This window comes from Schistocerca cancellata, unplaced genomic scaffold (genome assembly GCF_023864275.1).
Source record: "Schistocerca cancellata isolate TAMUIC-IGC-003103 unplaced genomic scaffold, iqSchCanc2.1 HiC_scaffold_710, whole genome shotgun sequence".
NCBI lineage: Eukaryota > Metazoa > Arthropoda > Insecta > Orthoptera > Acrididae > Schistocerca > Schistocerca cancellata.
Genome location: NW_026046721.1, coordinates 43,941 through 60,777, shown reverse-complemented (window position 1 = coordinate 60,777; position 16,837 = coordinate 43,941). Strand labels below are relative to the sequence as shown.

The 16,837-nt window shown below is 43.5% G+C and overlaps 44 non-coding genes across 44 annotated transcripts; 22 read left to right on the top strand and 22 right to left on the bottom strand.

Moving 5' to 3' along the window:
• Window positions 1–213: 213 nt before the first annotated feature.
• Window positions 214–285, bottom strand: Trnaq-cug (transfer RNA glutamine (anticodon CUG)). The gene has a single exon. It is a non-coding gene; the product is annotated as a tRNA-Gln (tRNA).
• A 247-nt stretch (window positions 286–532) lies between these two features.
• Trnay-gua (transfer RNA tyrosine (anticodon GUA)) lies at window positions 533–621 on the top strand. The gene is given in 2 exon segments: window positions 533–569; window positions 586–621. It is a non-coding gene; the product is annotated as a tRNA-Tyr (tRNA).
• Window positions 622–979: 358 nt separating this feature from the next.
• Trnaq-cug (transfer RNA glutamine (anticodon CUG)) lies at window positions 980–1,051 on the bottom strand. The gene has a single exon. It is a non-coding gene; the product is annotated as a tRNA-Gln (tRNA).
• Window positions 1,052–1,298: 247 nt separating this feature from the next.
• On the top strand, window positions 1,299–1,387 carry Trnay-gua (transfer RNA tyrosine (anticodon GUA)). Its single transcript is given in 2 exon segments — window positions 1,299–1,335; window positions 1,352–1,387. It is a non-coding gene; the product is annotated as a tRNA-Tyr (tRNA).
• Window positions 1,388–1,745: 358 nt separating this feature from the next.
• Window positions 1,746–1,817, bottom strand: Trnaq-cug (transfer RNA glutamine (anticodon CUG)). Its single transcript has one exon. It is a non-coding gene; the product is annotated as a tRNA-Gln (tRNA).
• Window positions 1,818–2,064: 247 nt separating this feature from the next.
• On the top strand, window positions 2,065–2,153 carry Trnay-gua (transfer RNA tyrosine (anticodon GUA)). Its single transcript is given in 2 exon segments — window positions 2,065–2,101; window positions 2,118–2,153. It is a non-coding gene; the product is annotated as a tRNA-Tyr (tRNA).
• A 358-nt stretch (window positions 2,154–2,511) lies between these two features.
• On the bottom strand, window positions 2,512–2,583 carry Trnaq-cug (transfer RNA glutamine (anticodon CUG)). Its single transcript has one exon. It is a non-coding gene; the product is annotated as a tRNA-Gln (tRNA).
• A 247-nt stretch (window positions 2,584–2,830) lies between these two features.
• Trnay-gua (transfer RNA tyrosine (anticodon GUA)) lies at window positions 2,831–2,919 on the top strand. Its single transcript is given in 2 exon segments — window positions 2,831–2,867; window positions 2,884–2,919. It is a non-coding gene; the product is annotated as a tRNA-Tyr (tRNA).
• A 358-nt stretch (window positions 2,920–3,277) lies between these two features.
• On the bottom strand, window positions 3,278–3,349 carry Trnaq-cug (transfer RNA glutamine (anticodon CUG)). The gene has a single exon. It is a non-coding gene; the product is annotated as a tRNA-Gln (tRNA).
• Window positions 3,350–3,596: 247 nt separating this feature from the next.
• Trnay-gua (transfer RNA tyrosine (anticodon GUA)) lies at window positions 3,597–3,685 on the top strand. Its single transcript is given in 2 exon segments — window positions 3,597–3,633; window positions 3,650–3,685. It is a non-coding gene; the product is annotated as a tRNA-Tyr (tRNA).
• A 358-nt stretch (window positions 3,686–4,043) lies between these two features.
• On the bottom strand, window positions 4,044–4,115 carry Trnaq-cug (transfer RNA glutamine (anticodon CUG)). The gene has a single exon. It is a non-coding gene; the product is annotated as a tRNA-Gln (tRNA).
• A 247-nt stretch (window positions 4,116–4,362) lies between these two features.
• Window positions 4,363–4,451, top strand: Trnay-gua (transfer RNA tyrosine (anticodon GUA)). Its single transcript is given in 2 exon segments — window positions 4,363–4,399; window positions 4,416–4,451. It is a non-coding gene; the product is annotated as a tRNA-Tyr (tRNA).
• A 358-nt stretch (window positions 4,452–4,809) lies between these two features.
• On the bottom strand, window positions 4,810–4,881 carry Trnaq-cug (transfer RNA glutamine (anticodon CUG)). Its single transcript has one exon. It is a non-coding gene; the product is annotated as a tRNA-Gln (tRNA).
• A 247-nt stretch (window positions 4,882–5,128) lies between these two features.
• Trnay-gua (transfer RNA tyrosine (anticodon GUA)) lies at window positions 5,129–5,217 on the top strand. Its single transcript is given in 2 exon segments — window positions 5,129–5,165; window positions 5,182–5,217. It is a non-coding gene; the product is annotated as a tRNA-Tyr (tRNA).
• A 358-nt stretch (window positions 5,218–5,575) lies between these two features.
• Trnaq-cug (transfer RNA glutamine (anticodon CUG)) lies at window positions 5,576–5,647 on the bottom strand. Its single transcript has one exon. It is a non-coding gene; the product is annotated as a tRNA-Gln (tRNA).
• A 247-nt stretch (window positions 5,648–5,894) lies between these two features.
• Window positions 5,895–5,983, top strand: Trnay-gua (transfer RNA tyrosine (anticodon GUA)). Its single transcript is given in 2 exon segments — window positions 5,895–5,931; window positions 5,948–5,983. It is a non-coding gene; the product is annotated as a tRNA-Tyr (tRNA).
• A 358-nt stretch (window positions 5,984–6,341) lies between these two features.
• On the bottom strand, window positions 6,342–6,413 carry Trnaq-cug (transfer RNA glutamine (anticodon CUG)). The gene has a single exon. It is a non-coding gene; the product is annotated as a tRNA-Gln (tRNA).
• Window positions 6,414–6,660: 247 nt separating this feature from the next.
• Trnay-gua (transfer RNA tyrosine (anticodon GUA)) lies at window positions 6,661–6,749 on the top strand. Its single transcript is given in 2 exon segments — window positions 6,661–6,697; window positions 6,714–6,749. It is a non-coding gene; the product is annotated as a tRNA-Tyr (tRNA).
• A 358-nt stretch (window positions 6,750–7,107) lies between these two features.
• On the bottom strand, window positions 7,108–7,179 carry Trnaq-cug (transfer RNA glutamine (anticodon CUG)). Its single transcript has one exon. It is a non-coding gene; the product is annotated as a tRNA-Gln (tRNA).
• Window positions 7,180–7,426: 247 nt separating this feature from the next.
• On the top strand, window positions 7,427–7,515 carry Trnay-gua (transfer RNA tyrosine (anticodon GUA)). Its single transcript is given in 2 exon segments — window positions 7,427–7,463; window positions 7,480–7,515. It is a non-coding gene; the product is annotated as a tRNA-Tyr (tRNA).
• Window positions 7,516–7,873: 358 nt separating this feature from the next.
• On the bottom strand, window positions 7,874–7,945 carry Trnaq-cug (transfer RNA glutamine (anticodon CUG)). The gene has a single exon. It is a non-coding gene; the product is annotated as a tRNA-Gln (tRNA).
• Window positions 7,946–8,192: 247 nt separating this feature from the next.
• Window positions 8,193–8,281, top strand: Trnay-gua (transfer RNA tyrosine (anticodon GUA)). The gene is given in 2 exon segments: window positions 8,193–8,229; window positions 8,246–8,281. It is a non-coding gene; the product is annotated as a tRNA-Tyr (tRNA).
• A 358-nt stretch (window positions 8,282–8,639) lies between these two features.
• Trnaq-cug (transfer RNA glutamine (anticodon CUG)) lies at window positions 8,640–8,711 on the bottom strand. Its single transcript has one exon. It is a non-coding gene; the product is annotated as a tRNA-Gln (tRNA).
• Window positions 8,712–8,958: 247 nt separating this feature from the next.
• Window positions 8,959–9,047, top strand: Trnay-gua (transfer RNA tyrosine (anticodon GUA)). The gene is given in 2 exon segments: window positions 8,959–8,995; window positions 9,012–9,047. It is a non-coding gene; the product is annotated as a tRNA-Tyr (tRNA).
• A 358-nt stretch (window positions 9,048–9,405) lies between these two features.
• On the bottom strand, window positions 9,406–9,477 carry Trnaq-cug (transfer RNA glutamine (anticodon CUG)). The gene has a single exon. It is a non-coding gene; the product is annotated as a tRNA-Gln (tRNA).
• Window positions 9,478–9,724: 247 nt separating this feature from the next.
• Window positions 9,725–9,813, top strand: Trnay-gua (transfer RNA tyrosine (anticodon GUA)). Its single transcript is given in 2 exon segments — window positions 9,725–9,761; window positions 9,778–9,813. It is a non-coding gene; the product is annotated as a tRNA-Tyr (tRNA).
• Window positions 9,814–10,171: 358 nt separating this feature from the next.
• Trnaq-cug (transfer RNA glutamine (anticodon CUG)) lies at window positions 10,172–10,243 on the bottom strand. Its single transcript has one exon. It is a non-coding gene; the product is annotated as a tRNA-Gln (tRNA).
• A 247-nt stretch (window positions 10,244–10,490) lies between these two features.
• Trnay-gua (transfer RNA tyrosine (anticodon GUA)) lies at window positions 10,491–10,579 on the top strand. Its single transcript is given in 2 exon segments — window positions 10,491–10,527; window positions 10,544–10,579. It is a non-coding gene; the product is annotated as a tRNA-Tyr (tRNA).
• A 358-nt stretch (window positions 10,580–10,937) lies between these two features.
• Window positions 10,938–11,009, bottom strand: Trnaq-cug (transfer RNA glutamine (anticodon CUG)). The gene has a single exon. It is a non-coding gene; the product is annotated as a tRNA-Gln (tRNA).
• A 247-nt stretch (window positions 11,010–11,256) lies between these two features.
• Window positions 11,257–11,345, top strand: Trnay-gua (transfer RNA tyrosine (anticodon GUA)). The gene is given in 2 exon segments: window positions 11,257–11,293; window positions 11,310–11,345. It is a non-coding gene; the product is annotated as a tRNA-Tyr (tRNA).
• A 358-nt stretch (window positions 11,346–11,703) lies between these two features.
• On the bottom strand, window positions 11,704–11,775 carry Trnaq-cug (transfer RNA glutamine (anticodon CUG)). Its single transcript has one exon. It is a non-coding gene; the product is annotated as a tRNA-Gln (tRNA).
• Window positions 11,776–12,022: 247 nt separating this feature from the next.
• Trnay-gua (transfer RNA tyrosine (anticodon GUA)) lies at window positions 12,023–12,111 on the top strand. The gene is given in 2 exon segments: window positions 12,023–12,059; window positions 12,076–12,111. It is a non-coding gene; the product is annotated as a tRNA-Tyr (tRNA).
• A 358-nt stretch (window positions 12,112–12,469) lies between these two features.
• On the bottom strand, window positions 12,470–12,541 carry Trnaq-cug (transfer RNA glutamine (anticodon CUG)). Its single transcript has one exon. It is a non-coding gene; the product is annotated as a tRNA-Gln (tRNA).
• Window positions 12,542–12,788: 247 nt separating this feature from the next.
• Window positions 12,789–12,877, top strand: Trnay-gua (transfer RNA tyrosine (anticodon GUA)). Its single transcript is given in 2 exon segments — window positions 12,789–12,825; window positions 12,842–12,877. It is a non-coding gene; the product is annotated as a tRNA-Tyr (tRNA).
• A 358-nt stretch (window positions 12,878–13,235) lies between these two features.
• Window positions 13,236–13,307, bottom strand: Trnaq-cug (transfer RNA glutamine (anticodon CUG)). Its single transcript has one exon. It is a non-coding gene; the product is annotated as a tRNA-Gln (tRNA).
• A 247-nt stretch (window positions 13,308–13,554) lies between these two features.
• Trnay-gua (transfer RNA tyrosine (anticodon GUA)) lies at window positions 13,555–13,643 on the top strand. Its single transcript is given in 2 exon segments — window positions 13,555–13,591; window positions 13,608–13,643. It is a non-coding gene; the product is annotated as a tRNA-Tyr (tRNA).
• A 358-nt stretch (window positions 13,644–14,001) lies between these two features.
• On the bottom strand, window positions 14,002–14,073 carry Trnaq-cug (transfer RNA glutamine (anticodon CUG)). Its single transcript has one exon. It is a non-coding gene; the product is annotated as a tRNA-Gln (tRNA).
• A 247-nt stretch (window positions 14,074–14,320) lies between these two features.
• Window positions 14,321–14,409, top strand: Trnay-gua (transfer RNA tyrosine (anticodon GUA)). The gene is given in 2 exon segments: window positions 14,321–14,357; window positions 14,374–14,409. It is a non-coding gene; the product is annotated as a tRNA-Tyr (tRNA).
• A 358-nt stretch (window positions 14,410–14,767) lies between these two features.
• Window positions 14,768–14,839, bottom strand: Trnaq-cug (transfer RNA glutamine (anticodon CUG)). Its single transcript has one exon. It is a non-coding gene; the product is annotated as a tRNA-Gln (tRNA).
• A 247-nt stretch (window positions 14,840–15,086) lies between these two features.
• Trnay-gua (transfer RNA tyrosine (anticodon GUA)) lies at window positions 15,087–15,175 on the top strand. Its single transcript is given in 2 exon segments — window positions 15,087–15,123; window positions 15,140–15,175. It is a non-coding gene; the product is annotated as a tRNA-Tyr (tRNA).
• Window positions 15,176–15,533: 358 nt separating this feature from the next.
• On the bottom strand, window positions 15,534–15,605 carry Trnaq-cug (transfer RNA glutamine (anticodon CUG)). Its single transcript has one exon. It is a non-coding gene; the product is annotated as a tRNA-Gln (tRNA).
• Window positions 15,606–15,852: 247 nt separating this feature from the next.
• Trnay-gua (transfer RNA tyrosine (anticodon GUA)) lies at window positions 15,853–15,941 on the top strand. The gene is given in 2 exon segments: window positions 15,853–15,889; window positions 15,906–15,941. It is a non-coding gene; the product is annotated as a tRNA-Tyr (tRNA).
• A 358-nt stretch (window positions 15,942–16,299) lies between these two features.
• Trnaq-cug (transfer RNA glutamine (anticodon CUG)) lies at window positions 16,300–16,371 on the bottom strand. The gene has a single exon. It is a non-coding gene; the product is annotated as a tRNA-Gln (tRNA).
• Window positions 16,372–16,618: 247 nt separating this feature from the next.
• Window positions 16,619–16,707, top strand: Trnay-gua (transfer RNA tyrosine (anticodon GUA)). Its single transcript is given in 2 exon segments — window positions 16,619–16,655; window positions 16,672–16,707. It is a non-coding gene; the product is annotated as a tRNA-Tyr (tRNA).
• Window positions 16,708–16,837: the final 130 nt, after the last annotated feature.

The following is a 16,837-nucleotide window of genomic DNA, read 5'->3' as shown; positions in this document are numbered from 1 at the left end:
AGGTTAATGATAAATCTTCGAATTATCTTAAAATTGCTTGCTCTTACAGGCATTACTCGTTTAATGTGCTATATAGGTCACATAGTCGCACGAATATTCAGCCGTTTCATAGACGTCTCGTTATTTACACAAACGTAGGAACTAAATCCCTGAGCCTATCACTGCTACTTCCTCGGCGAGAAACGCTTATTACAGAAAATTTAGACTAAACGAAGGTTCCACCGAGATTCGAACTCGGATCGCTGGATTCAGAGTCCAGAGTGCTAACCGTTACACCATGGAACCAGACAGGAGCATGGGACTCGTAAATACACTTAGCAGTACTCTGACATAATTCAGACACTTCCTACTTGCATTTTTTAACCTAATTGATACGATCGAGCATTATAAAACTTAATCTGGGCAATGTTTGCAGTTGCAGCCGATGGCTGCATTTCTGTGCGTCTATATGGCCGCGCTGAGTAGCTGTGTGTGGAAACGAAAGACAGGGACGGAGCTAAAGCAATCAGTACGAATAACAAAGTAAGCAGAGCCTCTGGTAGCTCAGTTGGTAGAGCGGTGGACTGTAGTGGAGGATTCACAGTTATCCATAGGTCGCTGGTTCAAATCCGGCCCAGAGGACTGTTTTTCTAATCTCACGAGCAAAGAGGCTCCAGAGCATGCCCACTCGGTCAGAACCTCCCTATGTTTTAAACCTATTTTAAAGGAAATTCATTTGCTCAGCTTGTAATAGCTAGTTGATAATCATGGGATTCTTAGCCTCCGTAGGTTAATGATAAATCTTCGAATTATCTTAAAATTGCTTGCTCTTACAGGCATTACTCGTTTAATGTGCTATATAGGTCACATAGTCGCACCAATATTCAGCCGTTTCATAGACGTCTCGTTATTTACACAAACGTAGGAACTAAATCCCTGAGCCTATCACTGCTACTTCCTCGGCGAGAAACGCTTATTACAGAAAATTTAGACTAAACGAAGGTTCCACCGAGATTCGAACTCGGATCGCTGGATTCAGAGTCCAGAGTGCTAACCGTTACACCATGGAACCAGACAGGAGCATGGGACTCGTAAATACACTTAGCAGTACTCTGACATAATTCAGACACTTCCTACTTGCATTTTTTAACCTAATTGATACGATCGAGCATTATAAAACTTAATCTGGGCAATGTTTGCAGTTGCAGCCGATGGCTGCATTTCTGTGCGTCTATATGGCCGCGCTGAGTAGCTGTGTGTGGAAACGAAAGACAGGGACGGAGCTAAAGCAATCAGTACGAATAACAAAGTAAGCAGAGCCTCTGGTAGCTCAGTTGGTAGAGCGGTGGACTGTAGTGGAGGATTCACAGTTATCCATAGGTCGCTGGTTCAAATCCGGCCCAGAGGACTGTTTTTCTAATCTCACGAGCAAAGAGGCTCCAGAGCATGCCCACTCGGTCAGAACCTCCCTATGTTTTAAACCTATTTTAAAGGAAATTCATTTGCTCAGCTTGTAATAGCTAGTTGATAATCATGGGATTCTTAGCCTCCGTAGGTTAATGATAAATCTTCGAATTATCTTAAAATTGCTTGCTCTTACAGGCATTACTCGTTTAATGTGCTATATAGGTCACATAGTCGCACGAATATTCAGCCGTTTCATAGACGTCTCGTTATTTACACAAACGTAGGAACTAAATCCCTGAGCCTATCACTGCTACTTCCTCGGCGAGAAACGCTTATTACAGAAAATTTAGACTAAACGAAGGTTCCACCGAGATTCGAACTCGGATCGCTGGATTCAGAGTCCAGAGTGCTAACCGTTACACCATGGAACCAGACAGGAGCATGGGACTCGTAAATACACTTAGCAGTACTCTGACATAATTCAGACACTTCCTACTTGCATTTTTTAACCTAATTGATACGATCGAGCATTATAAAACTTAATCTGGGCAATGTTTGCAGTTGCAGCCGATGGCTGCATTTCTGTGCGTCTATATGGCCGCGCTGAGTAGCTGTGTGTGGAAACGAAAGACAGGGACGGAGCTAAAGCAATCAGTACGAATAACAAAGTAAGCAGAGCCTCTGGTAGCTCAGTTGGTAGAGCGGTGGACTGTAGTGGAGGATTCACAGTTATCCATAGGTCGCTGGTTCAAATCCGGCCCAGAGGACTGTTTTTCTAATCTCACGAGCAAAGAGGCTCCAGAGCATGCCCACTCGGTCAGAACCTCCCTATGTTTTAAACCTATTTTAAAGGAAATTCATTTGCTCAGCTTGTAATAGCTAGTTGATAATCATGGGATTCTTAGCCTCCGTAGGTTAATGATAAATCTTCGAATTATCTTAAAATTGCTTGCTCTTACAGGCATTACTCGTTTAATGTGCTATATAGGTCACATAGTCGCACCAATATTCAGCCGTTTCATAGACGTCTCGTTATTTACACAAACGTAGGAACTAAATCCCTGAGCCTATCACTGCTACTTCCTCGGCGAGAAACGCTTATTACAGAAAATTTAGACTAAACGAAGGTTCCACCGAGATTCGAACTCGGATCGCTGGATTCAGAGTCCAGAGTGCTAACCGTTACACCATGGAACCAGACAGGAGCATGGGACTCGTAAATACACTTAGCAGTACTCTGACATAATTCAGACACTTCCTACTTGCATTTTTTAACCTAATTGATACGATCGAGCATTATAAAACTTAATCTGGGCAATGTTTGCAGTTGCAGCCGATGGCTGCATTTCTGTGCGTCTATATGGCCGCGCTGAGTAGCTGTGTGTGGAAACGAAAGACAGGGACGGAGCTAAAGCAATCAGTACGAATAACAAAGTAAGCAGAGCCTCTGGTAGCTCAGTTGGTAGAGCGGTGGACTGTAGTGGAGGATTCACAGTTATCCATAGGTCGCTGGTTCAAATCCGGCCCAGAGGACTGTTTTTCTAATCTCACGAGCAAAGAGGCTCCAGAGCATGCCCACTCGGTCAGAACCTCCCTATGTTTTAAACCTATTTTAAAGGAAATTCATTTGCTCAGCTTGTAATAGCTAGTTGATAATCATGGGATTCTTAGCCTCCGTAGGTTAATGATAAATCTTCGAATTATCTTAAAATTGCTTGCTCTTACAGGCATTACTCGTTTAATGTGCTATATAGGTCACATAGTCGCACCAATATTCAGCCGTTTCATAGACGTCTCGTTATTTACACAAACGTAGGAACTAAATCCCTGAGCCTATCACTGCTACTTCCTCGGCGAGAAACGCTTATTACAGAAAATTTAGACTAAACGAAGGTTCCACCGAGATTCGAACTCGGATCGCTGGATTCAGAGTCCAGAGTGCTAACCGTTACACCATGGAACCAGACAGGAGCATGGGACTCGTAAATACACTTAGCAGTACTCTGACATAATTCAGACACTTCCTACTTGCATTTTTTAACCTAATTGATACGATCGAGCATTATAAAACTTAATCTGGGCAATGTTTGCAGTTGCAGCCGATGGCTGCATTTCTGTGCGTCTATATGGCCGCGCTGAGTAGCTGTGTGTGGAAACGAAAGACAGGGACGGAGCTAAAGCAATCAGTACGAATAACAAAGTAAGCAGAGCCTCTGGTAGCTCAGTTGGTAGAGCGGTGGACTGTAGTGGAGGATTCACAGTTATCCATAGGTCGCTGGTTCAAATCCGGCCCAGAGGACTGTTTTTCTAATCTCACGAGCAAAGAGGCTCCAGAGCATGCCCACTCGGTCAGAACCTCCCTATGTTTTAAACCTATTTTAAAGGAAATTCATTTGCTCAGCTTGTAATAGCTAGTTGATAATCATGGGATTCTTAGCCTCCGTAGGTTAATGATAAATCTTCGAATTATCTTAAAATTGCTTGCTCTTACAGGCATTACTCGTTTAATGTGCTATATAGGTCACATAGTCGCACCAATATTCAGCCGTTTCATAGACGTCTCGTTATTTACACAAACGTAGGAACTAAATCCCTGAGCCTATCACTGCTACTTCCTCGGCGAGAAACGCTTATTACAGAAAATTTAGACTAAACGAAGGTTCCACCGAGATTCGAACTCGGATCGCTGGATTCAGAGTCCAGAGTGCTAACCGTTACACCATGGAACCAGACAGGAGCATGGGACTCGTAAATACACTTAGCAGTACTCTGACATAATTCAGACACTTCCTACTTGCATTTTTTAACCTAATTGATACGATCGAGCATTATAAAACTTAATCTGGGCAATGTTTGCAGTAGCAGCCGATGGCTGCATTTCTGTGCGTCTATATGGCCGCGCTGAGTAGCTGTGTGTGGAAACGAAAGACAGGGACGGAGCTAAAGCAATCAGTACGAATAACAAAGTAAGCAGAGCCTCTGGTAGCTCAGTTGGTAGAGCGGTGGACTGTAGTGGAGGATTCACAGTTATCCATAGGTCGCTGGTTCAAATCCGGCCCAGAGGACTGTTTTTCTAATCTCACGAGCAAAGAGGCTCCAGAGCATGCCCACTCGGTCAGAACCTCCCTATGTTTTAAACCTATTTTAAAGGAAATTCATTTGCTCAGCTTGTAATAGCTAGTTGATAATCATGGGATTCTTAGCCTCCGTAGGTTAATGATAAATCTTCGAATTATCTTAAAATTGCTTGCTCTTACAGGCATTACTCGTTTAATGTGCTATATAGGTCACATAGTCGCACCAATATTCAGCCGTTTCATAGACGTCTCGTTATTTACACAAACGTAGGAACTAAATCCCTGAGCCTATCACTGCTACTTCCTCGGCGAGAAACGCTTATTACAGAAAATTTAGACTAAACGAAGGTTCCACCGAGATTCGAACTCGGATCGCTGGATTCAGAGTCCAGAGTGCTAACCGTTACACCATGGAACCAGACAGGAGCATGGGACTCGTAAATACACTTAGCAGTACTCTGACATAATTCAGACACTTCCTACTTGCATTTTTTAACCTAATTGATACGATCGAGCATTATAAAACTTAATCTGGGCAATGTTTGCAGTAGCAGCCGATGGCTGCATTTCTGTGCGTCTATATGGCCGCGCTGAGTAGCTGTGTGTGGAAACGAAAGACAGGGACGGAGCTAAAGCAATCAGTACGAATAACAAAGTAAGCAGAGCCTCTGGTAGCTCAGTTGGTAGAGCGGTGGACTGTAGTGGAGGATTCACAGTTATCCATAGGTCGCTGGTTCAAATCCGGCCCAGAGGACTGTTTTTCTAATCTCACGAGCAAAGAGGCTCCAGAGCATGCCCACTCGGTCAGAACCTCCCTATGTTTTAAACCTATTTTAAAGGAAATTCATTTGCTCAGCTTGTAATAGCTAGTTGATAATCATGGGATTCTTAGCCTCCGTAGGTTAATGATAAATCTTCGAATTATCTTAAAATTGCTTGCTCTTACAGGCATTACTCGTTTAATGTGCTATATAGGTCACATAGTCGCACCAATATTCAGCCGTTTCATAGACGTCTCGTTATTTACACAAACGTAGGAACTAAATCCCTGAGCCTATCACTGCTACTTCCTCGGCGAGAAACGCTTATTACAGAAAATTTAGACTAAACGAAGGTTCCACCGAGATTCGAACTCGGATCGCTGGATTCAGAGTCCAGAGTGCTAACCGTTACACCATGGAACCAGACAGGAGCATGGGACTCGTAAATACACTTAGCAGTACTCTGACATAATTCAGACACTTCCTACTTGCATTTTTTAACCTAATTGATACGATCGAGCATTATAAAACTTAATCTGGGCAATGTTTGCAGTAGCAGCCGATGGCTGCATTTCTGTGCGTCTATATGGCCGCGCTGAGTAGCTGTGTGTGGAAACGAAAGACAGGGACGGAGCTAAAGCAATCAGTACGAATAACAAAGTAAGCAGAGCCTCTGGTAGCTCAGTTGGTAGAGCGGTGGACTGTAGTGGAGGATTCACAGTTATCCATAGGTCGCTGGTTCAAATCCGGCCCAGAGGACTGTTTTTCTAATCTCACGAGCAAAGAGGCTCCAGAGCATGCCCACTCGGTCAGAACCTCCCTATGTTTTAAACCTATTTTAAAGGAAATTCATTTGCTCAGCTTGTAATAGCTAGTTGATAATCATGGGATTCTTAGCCTCCGTAGGTTAATGATAATTCTTCGAATTATCTTAAAATTGCTTGCTCTTACAGGCATTACTCGTTTAATGTGCTATATAGGTCACATAGTCGCACCAATATTCAGCCGTTTCATAGACGTCTCGTTATTTACACAAACGTAGGAACTAAATCCCTGAGCCTATCACTGCTACTTCCTCGGCGAGAAACGCTTATTACAGAAAATTTAGACTAAACGAAGGTTCCACCGAGATTCGAACTCGGATCGCTGGATTCAGAGTCCAGAGTGCTAACCGTTACACCATGGAACCAGACAGGAGCATGGGACTCGTAAATACACTTAGCAGTACTCTGACATAATTCAGACACTTCCTACTTGCATTTTTTAACCTAATTGATACGATCGAGCATTATAAAACTTAATCTGGGCAATGTTTGCAGTTGCAGCCGATGGCTGCATTTCTGTGCGTCTATATGGCCGCGCTGAGTAGCTGTGTGTGGAAACGAAAGACAGGGACGGAGCTAAAGCAATCAGTACGAATAACAAAGTAAGCAGAGCCTCTGGTAGCTCAGTTGGTAGAGCGGTGGACTGTAGTGGAGGATTCACAGTTATCCATAGGTCGCTGGTTCAAATCCGGCCCAGAGGACTGTTTTTCTAATCTCACGAGCAAAGAGGCTCCAGAGCATGCCCACTCGGTCAGAACCTCCCTATGTTTTAAACCTATTTTAAAGGAAATTCATTTGCTCAGCTTGTAATAGCTAGTTGATAATCATGGGATTCTTAGCCTCCGTAGGTTAATGATAAATCTTCGAATTATCTTAAAATTGCTTGCTCTTACAGGCATTACTCGTTTAATGTGCTATATAGGTCACATAGTCGCACCAATATTCAGCCGTTTCATAGACGTCTCGTTATTTACACAAACGTAGGAACTAAATCCCTGAGCCTATCACTGCTACTTCCTCGGCGAGAAACGCTTATTACAGAAAATTTAGACTAAACGAAGGTTCCACCGAGATTCGAACTCGGATCGCTGGATTCAGAGTCCAGAGTGCTAACCGTTACACCATGGAACCAGACAGGAGCATGGGACTCGTAAATACACTTAGCAGTACTCTGACATAATTCAGACACTTCCTACTTGCATTTTTTAACCTAATTGATACGATCGAGCATTATAAAACTTAATCTGGGCAATGTTTGCAGTTGCAGCCGATGGCTGCATTTCTGTGCGTCTATATGGCCGCGCTGAGTAGCTGTGTGTGGAAACGAAAGACAGGGACGGAGCTAAAGCAATCAGTACGAATAACAAAGTAAGCAGAGCCTCTGGTAGCTCAGTTGGTAGAGCGGTGGACTGTAGTGGAGGATTCACAGTTATCCATAGGTCGCTGGTTCAAATCCGGCCCAGAGGACTGTTTTTCTAATCTCACGAGCAAAGAGGCTCCAGAGCATGCCCACTCGGTCAGAACCTCCCTATGTTTTAAACCTATTTTAAAGGAAATTCATTTGCTCAGCTTGTAATAGCTAGTTGATAATCATGGGATTCTTAGCCTCCGTAGGTTAATGATAAATCTTCGAATTATCTTAAAATTGCTTGCTCTTACAGGCATTACTCGTTTAATGTGCTATATAGGTCACATAGTCGCACCAATATTCAGCCGTTTCATAGACGTCTCGTTATTTACACAAACGTAGGAACTAAATCCCTGAGCCTATCACTGCTACTTCCTCGGCGAGAAACGCTTATTACAGAAAATTTAGACTAAACGAAGGTTCCACCGAGATTCGAACTCGGATCGCTGGATTCAGAGTCCAGAGTGCTAACCGTTACACCATGGAACCAGACAGGAGCATGGGACTCGTAAATACACTTAGCAGTACTCTGACATAATTCAGACACTTCCTACTTGCATTTTTTAACCTAATTGATACGATCGAGCATTATAAAACTTAATCTGGGCAATGTTTGCAGTTGCAGCCGATGGCTGCATTTCTGTGCGTCTATATGGCCGCGCTGAGTAGCTGTGTGTGGAAACGAAAGACAGGGACGGAGCTAAAGCAATCAGTACGAATAACAAAGTAAGCAGAGCCTCTGGTAGCTCAGTTGGTAGAGCGGTGGACTGTAGTGGAGGATTCACAGTTATCCATAGGTCGCTGGTTCAAATCCGGCCCAGAGGACTGTTTTTCTAATCTCACGAGCAAAGAGGCTCCAGAGCATGCCCACTCGGTCAGAACCTCCCTATGTTTTAAACCTATTTTAAAGGAAATTCATTTGCTCAGCTTGTAATAGCTAGTTGATAATCATGGGATTCTTAGCCTCCGTAGGTTAATGATAAATCTTCGAATTATCTTAAAATTGCTTGCTCTTACAGGCATTACTCGTTTAATGTGCTATATAGGTCACATAGTCGCACCAATATTCAGCCGTTTCATAGACGTCTCGTTATTTACACAAACGTAGGAACTAAATCCCTGAGCCTATCACTGCTACTTCCTCGGCGAGAAACGCTTATTACAGAAAATTTAGACTAAACGAAGGTTCCACCGAGATTCGAACTCGGATCGCTGGATTCAGAGTCCAGAGTGCTAACCGTTACACCATGGAACCAGACAGGAGCATGGGACTCGTAAATACACTTAGCAGTACTCTGACATAATTCAGACACTTCCTACTTGCATTTTTTAACCTAATTGATACGATCGAGCATTATAAAACTTAATCTGGGCAATGTTTGCAGTTGCAGCCGATGGCTGCATTTCTGTGCGTCTATATGGCCGCGCTGAGTAGCTGTGTGTGGAAACGAAAGACAGGGACGGAGCTAAAGCAATCAGTACGAATAACAAAGTAAGCAGAGCCTCTGGTAGCTCAGTTGGTAGAGCGGTGGACTGTAGTGGAGGATTCACAGTTATCCATAGGTCGCTGGTTCAAATCCGGCCCAGAGGACTGTTTTTCTAATCTCACGAGCAAAGAGGCTCCAGAGCATGCCCACTCGGTCAGAACCTCCCTATGTTTTAAACCTATTTTAAAGGAAATTCATTTGCTCAGCTTGTAATAGCTAGTTGATAATCATGGGATTCTTAGCCTCCGTAGGTTAATGATAAATCTTCGAATTATCTTAAAATTGCTTGCTCTTACAGGCATTACTCGTTTAATGTGCTATATAGGTCACATAGTCGCACGAATATTCAGCCGTTTCATAGACGTCTCGTTATTTACACAAACGTAGGAACTAAATCCCTGAGCCTATCACTGCTACTTCCTCGGCGAGAAACGCTTATTACAGAAAATTTAGACTAAACGAAGGTTCCACCGAGATTCGAACTCGGATCGCTGGATTCAGAGTCCAGAGTGCTAACCGTTACACCATGGAACCAGACAGGAGCATGGGACTCGTAAATACACTTAGCAGTACTCTGACATAATTCAGACACTTCCTACTTGCATTTTTTAACCTAATTGATACGATCGAGCATTATAAAACTTAATCTGGGCAATGTTTGCAGTTGCAGCCGATGGCTGCATTTCTGTGCGTCTATATGGCCGCGCTGAGTAGCTGTGTGTGGAAACGAAAGACAGGGACGGAGCTAAAGCAATCAGTACGAATAACAAAGTAAGCAGAGCCTCTGGTAGCTCAGTTGGTAGAGCGGTGGACTGTAGTGGAGGATTCACAGTTATCCATAGGTCGCTGGTTCAAATCCGGCCCAGAGGACTGTTTTTCTAATCTCACGAGCAAAGAGGCTCCAGAGCATGCCCACTCGGTCAGAACCTCCCTATGTTTTAAACCTATTTTAAAGGAAATTCATTTGCTCAGCTTGTAATAGCTAGTTGATAATCATGGGATTCTTAGCCTCCGTAGGTTAATGATAAATCTTCGAATTATCTTAAAATTGCTTGCTCTTACAGGCATTACTCGTTTAATGTGCTATATAGGTCACATAGTCGCACCAATATTCAGCCGTTTCATAGACGTCTCGTTATTTACACAAACGTAGGAACTAAATCCCTGAGCCTATCACTGCTACTTCCTCGGCGAGAAACGCTTATTACAGAAAATTTAGACTAAACGAAGGTTCCACCGAGATTCGAACTCGGATCGCTGGATTCAGAGTCCAGAGTGCTAACCGTTACACCATGGAACCAGACAGGAGCATGGGACTCGTAAATACACTTAGCAGTACTCTGACATAATTCAGACACTTCCTACTTGCATTTTTTAACCTAATTGATACGATCGAGCATTATAAAACTTAATCTGGGCAATGTTTGCAGTTGCAGCCGATGGCTGCATTTCTGTGCGTCTATATGGCCGCGCTGAGTAGCTGTGTGTGGAAACGAAAGACAGGGACGGAGCTAAAGCAATCAGTACGAATAACAAAGTAAGCAGAGCCTCTGGTAGCTCAGTTGGTAGAGCGGTGGACTGTAGTGGAGGATTCACAGTTATCCATAGGTCGCTGGTTCAAATCCGGCCCAGAGGACTGTTTTTCTAATCTCACGAGCAAAGAGGCTCCAGAGCATGCCCACTCGGTCAGAACCTCCCTATGTTTTAAACCTATTTTAAAGGAAATTCATTTGCTCAGCTTGTAATAGCTAGTTGATAATCATGGGATTCTTAGCCTCCGTAGGTTAATGATAAATCTTCGAATTATCTTAAAATTGCTTGCTCTTACAGGCATTACTCGTTTAATGTGCTATATAGGTCACATAGTCGCACCAATATTCAGCCGTTTCATAGACGTCTCGTTATTTACACAAACGTAGGAACTAAATCCCTGAGCCTATCACTGCTACTTCCTCGGCGAGAAACGCTTATTACAGAAAATTTAGACTAAACGAAGGTTCCACCGAGATTCGAACTCGGATCGCTGGATTCAGAGTCCAGAGTGCTAACCGTTACACCATGGAACCAGACAGGAGCATGGGACTCGTAAATACACTTAGCAGTACTCTGACATAATTCAGACACTTCCTACTTGCATTTTTTAACCTAATTGATACGATCGAGCATTATAAAACTTAATCTGGGCAATGTTTGCAGTTGCAGCCGATGGCTGCATTTCTGTGCGTCTATATGGCCGCGCTGAGTAGCTGTGTGTGGAAACGAAAGACAGGGACGGAGCTAAAGCAATCAGTACGAATAACAAAGTAAGCAGAGCCTCTGGTAGCTCAGTTGGTAGAGCGGTGGACTGTAGTGGAGGATTCACAGTTATCCATAGGTCGCTGGTTCAAATCCGGCCCAGAGGACTGTTTTTCTAATCTCACGAGCAAAGAGGCTCCAGAGCATGCCCACTCGGTCAGAACCTCCCTATGTTTTAAACCTATTTTAAAGGAAATTCATTTGCTCAGCTTGTAATAGCTAGTTGATAATCATGGGATTCTTAGCCTCCGTAGGTTAATGATAAATCTTCGAATTATCTTAAAATTGCTTGCTCTTACAGGCATTACTCGTTTAATGTGCTATATAGGTCACATAGTCGCACGAATATTCAGCCGTTTCATAGACGTCTCGTTATTTACACAAACGTAGGAACTAAATCCCTGAGCCTATCACTGCTACTTCCTCGGCGAGAAACGCTTATTACAGAAAATTTAGACTAAACGAAGGTTCCACCGAGATTCGAACTCGGATCGCTGGATTCAGAGTCCAGAGTGCTAACCGTTACACCATGGAACCAGACAGGAGCATGGGACTCGTAAATACACTTAGCAGTACTCTGACATAATTCAGACACTTCCTACTTGCATTTTTTAACCTAATTGATACGATCGAGCATTATAAAACTTAATCTGGGCAATGTTTGCAGTTGCAGCCGATGGCTGCATTTCTGTGCGTCTATATGGCCGCGCTGAGTAGCTGTGTGTGGAAACGAAAGACAGGGACGGAGCTAAAGCAATCAGTACGAATAACAAAGTAAGCAGAGCCTCTGGTAGCTCAGTTGGTAGAGCGGTGGACTGTAGTGGAGGATTCACAGTTATCCATAGGTCGCTGGTTCAAATCCGGCCCAGAGGACTGTTTTTCTAATCTCACGAGCAAAGAGGCTCCAGAGCATGCCCACTCGGTCAGAACCTCCCTATGTTTTAAACCTATTTTAAAGGAAATTCATTTGCTCAGCTTGTAATAGCTAGTTGATAATCATGGGATTCTTAGCCTCCGTAGGTTAATGATAAATCTTCGAATTATCTTAAAATTGCTTGCTCTTACAGGCATTACTCGTTTAATGTGCTATATAGGTCACATAGTCGCACCAATATTCAGCCGTTTCATAGACGTCTCGTTATTTACACAAACGTAGGAACTAAATCCCTGAGCCTATCACTGCTACTTCCTCGGCGAGAAACGCTTATTACAGAAAATTTAGACTAAACGAAGGTTCCACCGAGATTCGAACTCGGATCGCTGGGTTCAGAGTCCAGAGTGCTAACCGTTACACCATGGAACCAGACAGGAGCATGGGACTCGTAAATACACTTAGCAGTACTCTGACATAATTCAGACACTTCCTACTTGCATTTTTTAACCTAATTGATACGATCGAGCATTATAAAACTTAATCTGGGCAATGTTTGCAGTTGCAGCCGATGGCTGCATTTCTGTGCGTCTATATGGCCGCGCTGAGTAGCTGTGTGTGGAAACGAAAGACAGGGACGGAGCTAAAGCAATCAGTACGAATAACAAAGTAAGCAGAGCCTCTGGTAGCTCAGTTGGTAGAGCGGTGGACTGTAGTGGAGGATTCACAGTTATCCATAGGTCGCTGGTTCAAATCCGGCCCAGAGGACTGTTTTTCTAATCTCACGAGCAAAGAGGCTCCAGAGCATGCCCACTCGGTCAGAACCTCCCTATGTTTTAAACCTATTTTAAAGGAAATTCATTTGCTCAGCTTGTAATAGCTAGTTGATAATCATGGGATTCTTAGCCTCCGTAGGTTAATGATAAATCTTCGAATTATCTTAAAATTGCTTGCTCTTACAGGCATTACTCGTTTAATGTGCTATATAGGTCACATAGTCGCACCAATATTCAGCCGTTTCATAGACGTCTCGTTATTTACACAAACGTAGGAACTAAATCCCTGAGCCTATCACTGCTACTTCCTCGGCGAGAAACGCTTATTACAGAAAATTTAGACTAAACGAAGGTTCCACCGAGATTCGAACTCGGATCGCTGGATTCAGAGTCCAGAGTGCTAACCGTTACACCATGGAACCAGACAGGAGCATGGGACTCGTAAATACACTTAGCAGTACTCTGACATAATTCAGACACTTCCTACTTGCATTTTTTAACCTAATTGATACGATCGAGCATTATAAAACTTAATCTGGGCAATGTTTGCAGTTGCAGCCGATGGCTGCATTTCTGTGCGTCTATATGGCCGCGCTGAGTAGCTGTGTGTGGAAACGAAAGACAGGGACGGAGCTAAAGCAATCAGTACGAATAACAAAGTAAGCAGAGCCTCTGGTAGCTCAGTTGGTAGAGCGGTGGACTGTAGTGGAGGATTCACAGTTATCCATAGGTCGCTGGTTCAAATCCGGCCCAGAGGACTGTTTTTCTAATCTCACGAGCAAAGAGGCTCCAGAGCATGCCCACTCGGTCAGAACCTCCCTATGTTTTAAACCTATTTTAAAGGAAATTCATTTGCTCAGCTTGTAATAGCTAGTTGATAATCATGGGATTCTTAGCCTCCGTAGGTTAATGATAAATCTTCGAATTATCTTAAAATTGCTTGCTCTTACAGGCATTACTCGTTTAATGTGCTATATAGGTCACATAGTCGCACCAATATTCAGCCGTTTCATAGACGTCTCGTTATTTACACAAACGTAGGAACTAAATCCCTGAGCCTATCACTGCTACTTCCTCGGCGAGAAACGCTTATTACAGAAAATTTAGACTAAACGAAGGTTCCACCGAGATTCGAACTCGGATCGCTGGATTCAGAGTCCAGAGTGCTAACCGTTACACCATGGAACCAGACAGGAGCATGGGACTCGTAAATACACTTAGCAGTACTCTGACATAATTCAGACACTTCCTACTTGCATTTTTTAACCTAATTGATACGATCGAGCATTATAAAACTTAATCTGGGCAATGTTTGCAGTTGCAGCCGATGGCTGCATTTCTGTGCGTCTATATGGCCGCGCTGAGTAGCTGTGTGTGGAAACGAAAGACAGGGACGGAGCTAAAGCAATCAGTACGAATAACAAAGTAAGCAGAGCCTCTGGTAGCTCAGTTGGTAGAGCGGTGGACTGTAGTGGAGGATTCACAGTTATCCATAGGTCGCTGGTTCAAATCCGGCCCAGAGGACTGTTTTTCTAATCTCACGAGCAAAGAGGCTCCAGAGCATGCCCACTCGGTCAGAACCTCCCTATGTTTTAAACCTATTTTAAAGGAAATTCATTTGCTCAGCTTGTAATAGCTAGTTGATAATCATGGGATTCTTAGCCTCCGTAGGTTAATGATAAATCTTCGAATTATCTTAAAATTGCTTGCTCTTACAGGCATTACTCGTTTAATGTGCTATATAGGTCACATAGTCGCACCAATATTCAGCCGTTTCATAGACGTCTCGTTATTTACACAAACGTAGGAACTAAATCCCTGAGCCTATCACTGCTACTTCCTCGGCGAGAAACGCTTATTACAGAAAATTTAGACTAAACGAAGGTTCCACCGAGATTCGAACTCGGATCGCTGGATTCAGAGTCCAGAGTGCTAACCGTTACACCATGGAACCAGACAGGAGCATGGGACTCGTAAATACACTTAGCAGTACTCTGACATAATTCAGACACTTCCTACTTGCATTTTTTAACCTAATTGATACGATCGAGCATTATAAAACTTAATCTGGGCAATGTTTGCAGTTGCAGCCGATGGCTGCATTTCTGTGCGTCTATATGGCCGCGCTGAGTAGCTGTGTGTGGAAACGAAAGACAGGGACGGAGCTAAAGCAATCAGTACGAATAACAAAGTAAGCAGAGCCTCTGGTAGCTCAGTTGGTAGAGCGGTGGACTGTAGTGGAGGATTCACAGTTATCCATAGGTCGCTGGTTCAAATCCGGCCCAGAGGACTGTTTTTCTAATCTCACGAGCAAAGAGGCTCCAGAGCATGCCCACTCGGTCAGAACCTCCCTATGTTTTAAACCTATTTTAAAGGAAATTCATTTGCTCAGCTTGTAATAGCTAGTTGATAATCATGGGATTCTTAGCCTCCGTAGGTTAATGATAAATCTTCGAATTATCTTAAAATTGCTTGCTCTTACAGGCATTACTCGTTTAATGTGCTATATAGGTCACATAGTCGCACCAATATTCAGCCGTTTCATAGACGTCTCGTTATTTACACAAACGTAGGAACTAAATCCCTGAGCCTATCACTGCTACTTCCTCGGCGAGAAACGCTTATTACAGAAAATTTAGACTAAACGAAGGTTCCACCGAGATTCGAACTCGGATCGCTGGATTCAGAGTCCAGAGTGCTAACCGTTACACCATGGAACCAGACAGGAGCATGGGACTCGTAAATACACTTAGCAGTACTCTGACATAATTCAGACACTTCCTACTTGCATTTTTTAACCTAATTGATACGATCGAGCATTATAAAACTTAATCTGGGCAATGTTTGCAGTTGCAGCCGATGGCTGCATTTCTGTGCGTCTATATGGCCGCGCTGAGTAGCTGTGTGTGGAAACGAAAGACAGGGACGGAGCTAAAGCAATCAGTACGAATAACAAAGTAAGCAGAGCCTCTGGTAGCTCAGTTGGTAGAGCGGTGGACTGTAGTGGAGGATTCACAGTTATCCATAGGTCGCTGGTTCAAATCCGGCCCAGAGGACTGTTTTTCTAATCTCACGAGCAAAGAGGCTCCAGAGCATGCCCACTCGGTCAGAACCTCCCTATGTTTTAAACCTATTTTAAAGGAAATTCATTTGCTCAGCTTGTAATAGCTAGTTGATAATCATGGGATTCTTAGCCTCCGTAGGTTAATGATAAATCTTCGAATTATCTTAAAATTGCTTGCTCTTACAGGCATTACTCGTTTAATGTGCTATATAGGTCACATAGTCGCACCAATATTCAGCCGTTTCATAGACGTCTCGTTATTTACACAAACGTAGGAACTAAATCCCTGAGCCTATCACTGCTACTTCCTCGGCGAGAAACGCTTATTACAGAAAATTTAGACTAAACGAAGGTTCCACCGAGATTCGAACTCGGATCGCTGGATTCAGAGTCCAGAGTGCTAACCGTTACACCATGGAACCAGACAGGAGCATGGGACTCGTAAATACACTTAGCAGTACTCTGACATAATTCAGACACTTCCTACTTGCATTTTTTAACCTAATTGATACGATCGAGCATTATAAAACTTAATCTGGGCAATGTTTGCAGTTGCAGCCGATGGCTGCATTTCTGTGCGTCTATATGGCCGCGCTGAGTAGCTGTGTGTGGAAACGAAAGACAGGGACGGAGCTAAAGCAATCAGTACGAATAACAAAGTAAGCAGAGCCTCTGGTAGCTCAGTTGGTAGAGCGGTGGACTGTAGTGGAGGATTCACAGTTATCCATAGGTCGCTGGTTCAAATCCGGCCCAGAGGACTGTTTTTCTAATCTCACGAGCAAAGAGGCTCCAGAGCATGCCCACTCGGTCAGAACCTCCCTATGTTTTAAACCTATTTTAAAGGAAATTCATTTGCTCAGCTTGTAATAGCTAGTTGATAATCATGGG